Source organism: Arachis stenosperma, chromosome 2, assembly GCF_014773155.1.
Source record: "Arachis stenosperma cultivar V10309 chromosome 2, arast.V10309.gnm1.PFL2, whole genome shotgun sequence".
In the NCBI taxonomy this organism is placed as follows: Eukaryota; Viridiplantae; Streptophyta; class Magnoliopsida; order Fabales; family Fabaceae; genus Arachis; species Arachis stenosperma.
In genome coordinates, this window is record NC_080378.1 from 70,180,276 (window position 1) to 70,186,888 (window position 6,613).

Genomic DNA, 6,613 nt, shown 5'->3' on the forward strand with positions numbered 1-6,613 from the left:
CTAGTTCACTATTAATAGGATCTTTTGACATTGTATCGGTACCTCATGACACTATACACGTTTCTCATTGTATCTTCTACAGCATGAGTCTCTAAACCCCATGGTTGGGGGTGAGGAGCTCTGCTGTGTTTTGATGGATTAATGCAATTACTACTGTTTTTCATTCAATCACGCTTGCTTCTATTCTAAGATATCACTTGCTCTTAAACCTGATGAATGTGATGATCCGTGACACTCATCATCATTCTCACCTATGAACGTGTGCCTGACAACCACCTCCGTTCTACCTTAGATTGAGTAGATATCTCTTGGATTCTTTAATCGGAATCTTCGTGGTATAAGCTAGAATTGATGGCGGCATTCAAGAGAATCCGGAAGGTCTAAACCTTGTCTGTGGTATTCTGAGTAGGATTCAAGGATTGAATGACTGTGACGAGATTCAAACTCGCGATTGTGGGGCGTTAGTGACAGACGCAAAAGAATCACTGGATTCTATTCCGACATGATCGAGAACCGACAGCTGAATAGCCGTGCCGTGACAGGGTGCGTTGAACATTTTCACTGAGAGGATAGGAGGTAGCCATTGACAACGGTGAAATCCTACATACAGCTTGCCATGGAAGGAGCCTTGCGTGCTTGAAGAAGAAGACAGTAGGAATGCAGAGGTTCAGAAGACAGAGCATCTCCAAAACCTCAACCTATTCTCCATTACTGCAAAACAAGTACTTATTTCATGATCTTTTGCTTTTCACAATTGATGAGCGGATAATTTATACACTTTTTGGCATTGTTTTTAGTATGTTTTTAGTATGATCTAGTTAGTTTTTAGTATATTTTTATTAGTTTTTAGTTAAAATTCACTTTTCTGGACTTTACTATGAGTTTGTGTGTTTTTCTGTGATTTCAGGTATTTTCTGGCTGAAATTGAGGGATCTGAGCAAAAATCTGATTCAGAGACTGAAAAGGACTGCAGATGCTGTTGGATTCTGACCTCCCTGCACTCGAAGTGGATTTTCTGGAGCTACAGAAGCCCAATTGGCGCGCTCTCAACGGCGTTGGAAAGTCGACATCCTGGGCTTTCCAGCAATAGATGATAGTCCATACTTTGCCCAAGATTTGATGGCCCAAACCGGCGTTCAAAGTCACCTCAAGAAATCCCAGCGTTAAACGCTGGAACTGGCACCTAAATGGGAGTTAAACGCCCAAACTGGCATAAAAGCTGGCGTTTAACTCCAAGAAGAGTCTCTACACGAAGATGCTTCATTTGCTCAGCCCAAGCACACACCAAGTGGGCCCGGAAGTGGATTTTTATGTCATTTACTCATCTCTGTACACCCTAGGCTACTAGTTTTCTATAAGTAGGACCTTTGACTATTGTATCAAGATATCTGGGTAGCTATCTTCATTTTTATGCTATCTTAGATCATTGGGAGGCTGGCCATTCGGCCATTCGGCCATGCCTAGACCTTATGCTTATGTATTTTCAACGGTGGAGTTTCTACACACCATAGATTAAGGTGTGGAGCTCTGCTGTACCTCGAGTATTAATGCAATTACTATTGTTCTTCTATTCAATTCCGCTTGTTCTTTGTCCAAGATATCACTTGTTCTTCAACTTAATGAAGGTGATGATCGTCACGGATCATCACCATTCTCACTCATGAACAAAGTGACTGACAACCACTCTTGTTCTACAAGCATCTGAGGCTTAGTGAATATCTCTTGGATTCCTGATAACACGATGCATGGTTGATCGCCTGACAACCAAGTGCTCGCCTGACAAACGAGCCAGCCATTCCGTAAGATCAGAGTCTTCGTGGTATAGGCAAGAACTGATGGCGGCATTCAAGAGAATCCGGAAGGTCTAACCTTGTCTGTGGTATTCTGAGTAGGATTCAATGATTGAATGACTGTGACGTGCTTCAAACTCCTAGCAGGCTAGGGCGTTAGTGACAGACGCAAAAGAATCAATGGATTCTATTCCGGCCTGAACGAGAACCGACAGATGATTAGCCTATGCTGTGACAGAGCATCAGGGACGTATTTTCACTGAGAGGATGGGAGGTAGCTGCTGACAACAGTGAAACCCTACACGAGCTTGCCATGGAAAGGAGTAAGAAGGATTGGATGAAGGCAGTAGGAAAGCAGAGAGACGGAAGGGAAGGCATCTTCATACGCTTGTCTGAAGCTCTTACACTAATGATATACATAAGTATCTCTATCTTTATCTTTATGCTTTATTCGTTCATCACTATACCCATTTGAGTCTGCTTGACTGAGATCTACAAGATAACCATAGCTTGATTCATACCACCAATCTCCGTGGGATCGACCCTTACTCGCTTAAGGTTTATTACTTGGACGACCCAGTGCACTTGCTGGTTAGTTGTGCGAAGTTGTGTTTATGCCATGGTATTGAGCAGCAAGTCTTTGGAGCCATTACTAGGGATTGTTTATGTTTTGAAAAGTATTGATCACAATTTCGTGCACCAAGTTTTTGGCGCCGTTGCCGGGGAATTGTTCAAGTTTTGAGCAAGCTTTTGGTAACATCAGTGCCAAGATCCGGCAACAGCACCAAGTTTTTGGCGCCGTTGCCGGGGATTGTTCTTGTGTATGGACAACTGACGGTTCATCTTGTTGCTTAGATTAGGCATTTATTTTTTTTCGAAATTCCTGAAGGGAATTCTAGAGTTTCATGATGATTTGTTGAAATCTGGCTGGCTGAGAAGCCATGTCTAATTCCATTGGACCGAGGTTTCAACTTATCATCACAAGAGCTTGATGATCTTTATCAATCTTGCTTTTGGAGCAGTGATTTGCTAAGGCTTGGCTGGCCTTTGGCCATGTCTAGTGTTTTGGACCGAAGCTTTCTTTGAAAGCTTGGCTGGCTGTGAAGCCATGTCTAATTCCTGGACCGGAGTCTTAGACTAGCATTGCACTGATTCCTGGAATTCTCATTAAGAATTTTGATATCTTTTTCCACTTAATTTTCGAAAAAAAAAACACACAAAAAAATTTATAAAATCATAAAATCCAAAAATATTTCTTGTTTGAGTCTAGAGTCTCATCTTAAGTTTGGTGTCAAATGCATGTTTTTGTTATATTTTTCGAATCCATGCATGTATTTCTTTGTTTTGATCTTTGAATTCTATTGACTTGAGTATCTTTGTGTTTCATATAGTGTCAGTAGTATACAAACTGCTGAGTTTGGTGTCTTGCATGCATTGCTATTTGATTCTTGTTGCATTTTGATTATTAAAAAAATCCAAAAATATTTTTAATTTGTGTCTTTTCAAGTCAATAATACAAAGAATTGAAGATTCAGAACATACTGCAGAGGAATTATACAGAAAAAGCTGGGCATTCAAAATGCCCAGTGAAGAAGACAGACTGGCGTTTAAACGCCAGCCAGGGTACCTGGTTGGGCGTTTAACGCCCAAAAAGGGTGCATTTTGGGCGTTAAACGCCAGAATGTATACCATTCTGGGCGTTTAACGCCAGGATGGTGCTAGGAGGAAGATTTTGTTTTCAAAATCAATTTTTTTCAAGTTTTCAACGTTTTTCAAAATCAAATCTTTTTCAAATCATATCCTTTCAATCAAATGTTTTCAAAATCAATTTCTTTCCTTTTTTAAAGATACTTACTAACAATTAATGATTTGATTGAACATCTCAAATTTGTTTCCTTTTCTGTTAAGAAAGGTTTAATGTTTGAATCATATCTTTTCTTGTTAGGCAAGTCATTAATTTTCAAAATCAAATCTTTTTTTAAAATTGTTTTCAAATCATATCTTTTCAAATTGTTTTCAAATCATATCTTCTCAATCACATCTTTTTAATCACATCTTTTTCAAATTAAGTTTTCAATCAAATCCTTTTGACTTCTAATTTCAAATCTTTTTCAAAAATCACTTGATTTCTTTTCCACTCTTATTTTCGAAAATCAATTAAGTGTTTTTCAAAAATGTTTTCAAAATCTTCTAATTAATTTTCGAAAATTACTCCCCTCCTTCTCACATCCTTCTATTTATGGAGTACCACTCCTTCTCAATGCACAATTCGAACCTTATCTAATTAAAGTTCGAATTCTTCTTCTCCTTCTTCTTTCTATTTTTCTTTTTCCTCTGACACCTCAAGGAATCTCTATACTGTGACATAGAGGATTCCACGGTTTCTTGTTCTCTTCTCTTTCATATGAGCAGGAACAAAGACAAAGGCATTCTTGTTGAAGCTGACCCTGAACCCGAAAGGACCTTGAAGAGAAAGCTAAGAGAAGCCAAAGAACAACTCTCTGTAGAGGACCTGACCGAATTCTTCAAAGAAGAAGAAGACATGGCAGCCGAAACAACAACAATGCAAACAATGCAAGGAAGGTGCTGGGTGACTTTACTGCACCTACTCCCGACTTCTATGGGAGAAGCATCTCTATCCCTGCCATTGGAGCAAACAACTTTGAGCTTAAGCCTCAATTAGTTTCTCTAATGCAACAGAATTGCAAATTCCATGGACTTCCAATGGAAGATCCTCATCAGTTCTTAGCTGAGTTCTTGCAAATCTGTGACACAGTCAAGACTAATGGGGTAGACCCTGAGGTCTATAGACTGATGCTATTCCCTTTTGCTGTAAGAGACAGAGCTAGAATATGGTTGGACTCTCAACCTAAAGAAAGCCTGGACTCTTGGGAAAAGCTAGTCAATGCCTTCTTGGCAAAGTTCTTTCCACCACAAAGATGGAGTAAGCTTAGAGTGGAGGTCCAAACCTTCAAACAGAAGGATGGAGAATCCCTCTATGAAGCTTGGGAAAGATACAAACAATTAATCAGAAAATGTCCCTCTGACATGCTTTCTGAATGGAGCATCATAGGTATTTTCTATGATGGTCTCTCTGAACTATCTAAGATGTCCTTGGATAGCTCTGCTGGAGGATCTCTTCATCTGAAGAAGACGCCTACAGAGGCTCAAGAGCTAATTGAAATGGTTGCAAATAACCAATTCATGTACACTTCTGAAAGGAATCCTGTGAACAATGGGACTAGTCAGAAGAGAGGAGTTCTTGAGATTGACACTCTGAATGCCATACTGGCTCAGAACAAGATATTGACTCAGCAAGTCAATTTGATTTCTCAAAGTCTGTCTAGAATGCAAAATGCACCTGGCAGTACTAAGGAAGCTTCATCTGAGGAAGAAGCTTATGATCCTGAAAACCCTTCAATGGAAGAGGTGAATTACCTAGGAGAACCCTATGGAAACACCTATAATTCTTCATGGAGAAATCACCCAAATTTCTCATGGAAGAATCAAGAGAGACCTCAACAAGGTTTCAATAACAATAATGGTGGAAGAAAAAGGCTTGGCAATAACAAGCCTTTTCCATCACCTTCTCAGCAACAGACAGAGAGTTCTAAGCAGAATACCTCTGTCTTAGCAACAATGGTCTCTGGTCTAATCAAAACCACTCAAAGTTTCATGAATGAAACAAGGTCCTCCATCAGAAAGTTGGAAGGACAAGTGGGACAGCTGAGCAAGAAAATTACTGAACTCCCTCCTAGTACTCTCCCAAGTAATACAGAAGAAAATCCAAAAGGAGAGTGCAAAGCCATAACCATGGCCGAATATGGAGAGGAAAGAGAGGAGGTGGACGCCGCTGAGGAAGACCTCAATGGGCGTGCACCAACCTCCTCTGTGTTCCCCAATGAGGAACCATGGGAATCTGAGGCTCAAAATGAGACCATAGAGATTCCATTGGACTTACTTTTGCCTTTCATGAGCTCTGATGAGTATTCTTCCTCTGAAGAGGATGAGTATGTCACTGAAGAGCAAGTTGCTAAATACCTTGGAGCAATTATGAAGCTAAATGACAAGTTATTTGGAAATGAGACTTGGGAAGATGAACCTCCCTTGCTCACCAAAGAACTGGATGACTTGTCTAGGCAGAAATTACCTCAAAAGAAACAAGATCCTGGGAAGTTTTCCATACCTTGTACCATAGGCACCATGACCTTCAAGAAGGCCCTGTGTGACTTGGGGTCAAGTGTGAACCTCATGCCTCTCTCTGTAATGGAGAAGCTAGGGATCTTTGAGGTACAAGCTGCAAAAATCTCACTAGAGATGGTAGACAACTCAAGAAAACAAGCTTATGGACTTGTAGAGAATGTTTTGGTTAAGATTGAGGACCATTACATCCCTACTGATTTCATAGTCCTAGAGACTGGGAAGTGCATGGATGAATCCATCATCCTTGGCAGACCCTTCCTAGCCACAGCAAAGGCTGTGATTGATGTTGATAGAGGTGAACTAATCATTCAAGTGAATAAAGAATCCTTTGTGTTTAAGGCTCAAGGATATCCCTCTGTCACCATGGAGAGGAAGCATGAAGAGCTTCTCTCAAATCAGAGACAAACAGGGCCCCCACGGTCAAACTTTAAGTTTGGTGTTGGGAGGCCACAACCAAACTCTAAGTTTGGTGTTGAACCCCCACATTCAAACTCTAAGTTTGGTGTTGGAAGGTTCCAACATTGCTCTGAGTATCTGTGAGGCTCCATGAGAGCCCTCTGTCAAGCTACTGACAATAAAGAAGCGCTTGTTGGGAGGCAACCCAATGATTATATTTTATA

General features: G+C 40.5%; 1 non-coding gene across 1 annotated transcript; it reads right to left on the reverse strand.

Annotated features, from left to right (window-relative positions):
* Window positions 1–4,736: 4,736 nt before the first annotated feature.
* LOC130964739 (small nucleolar RNA R71) lies at window positions 4,737–4,844 on the reverse strand. Its single transcript, XR_009080815.1, has one exon. It is a non-coding gene; the product is annotated as a small nucleolar RNA R71 (small nucleolar RNA).
* Between the last annotated feature and the right edge of the window lie 1,769 nt (window positions 4,845–6,613).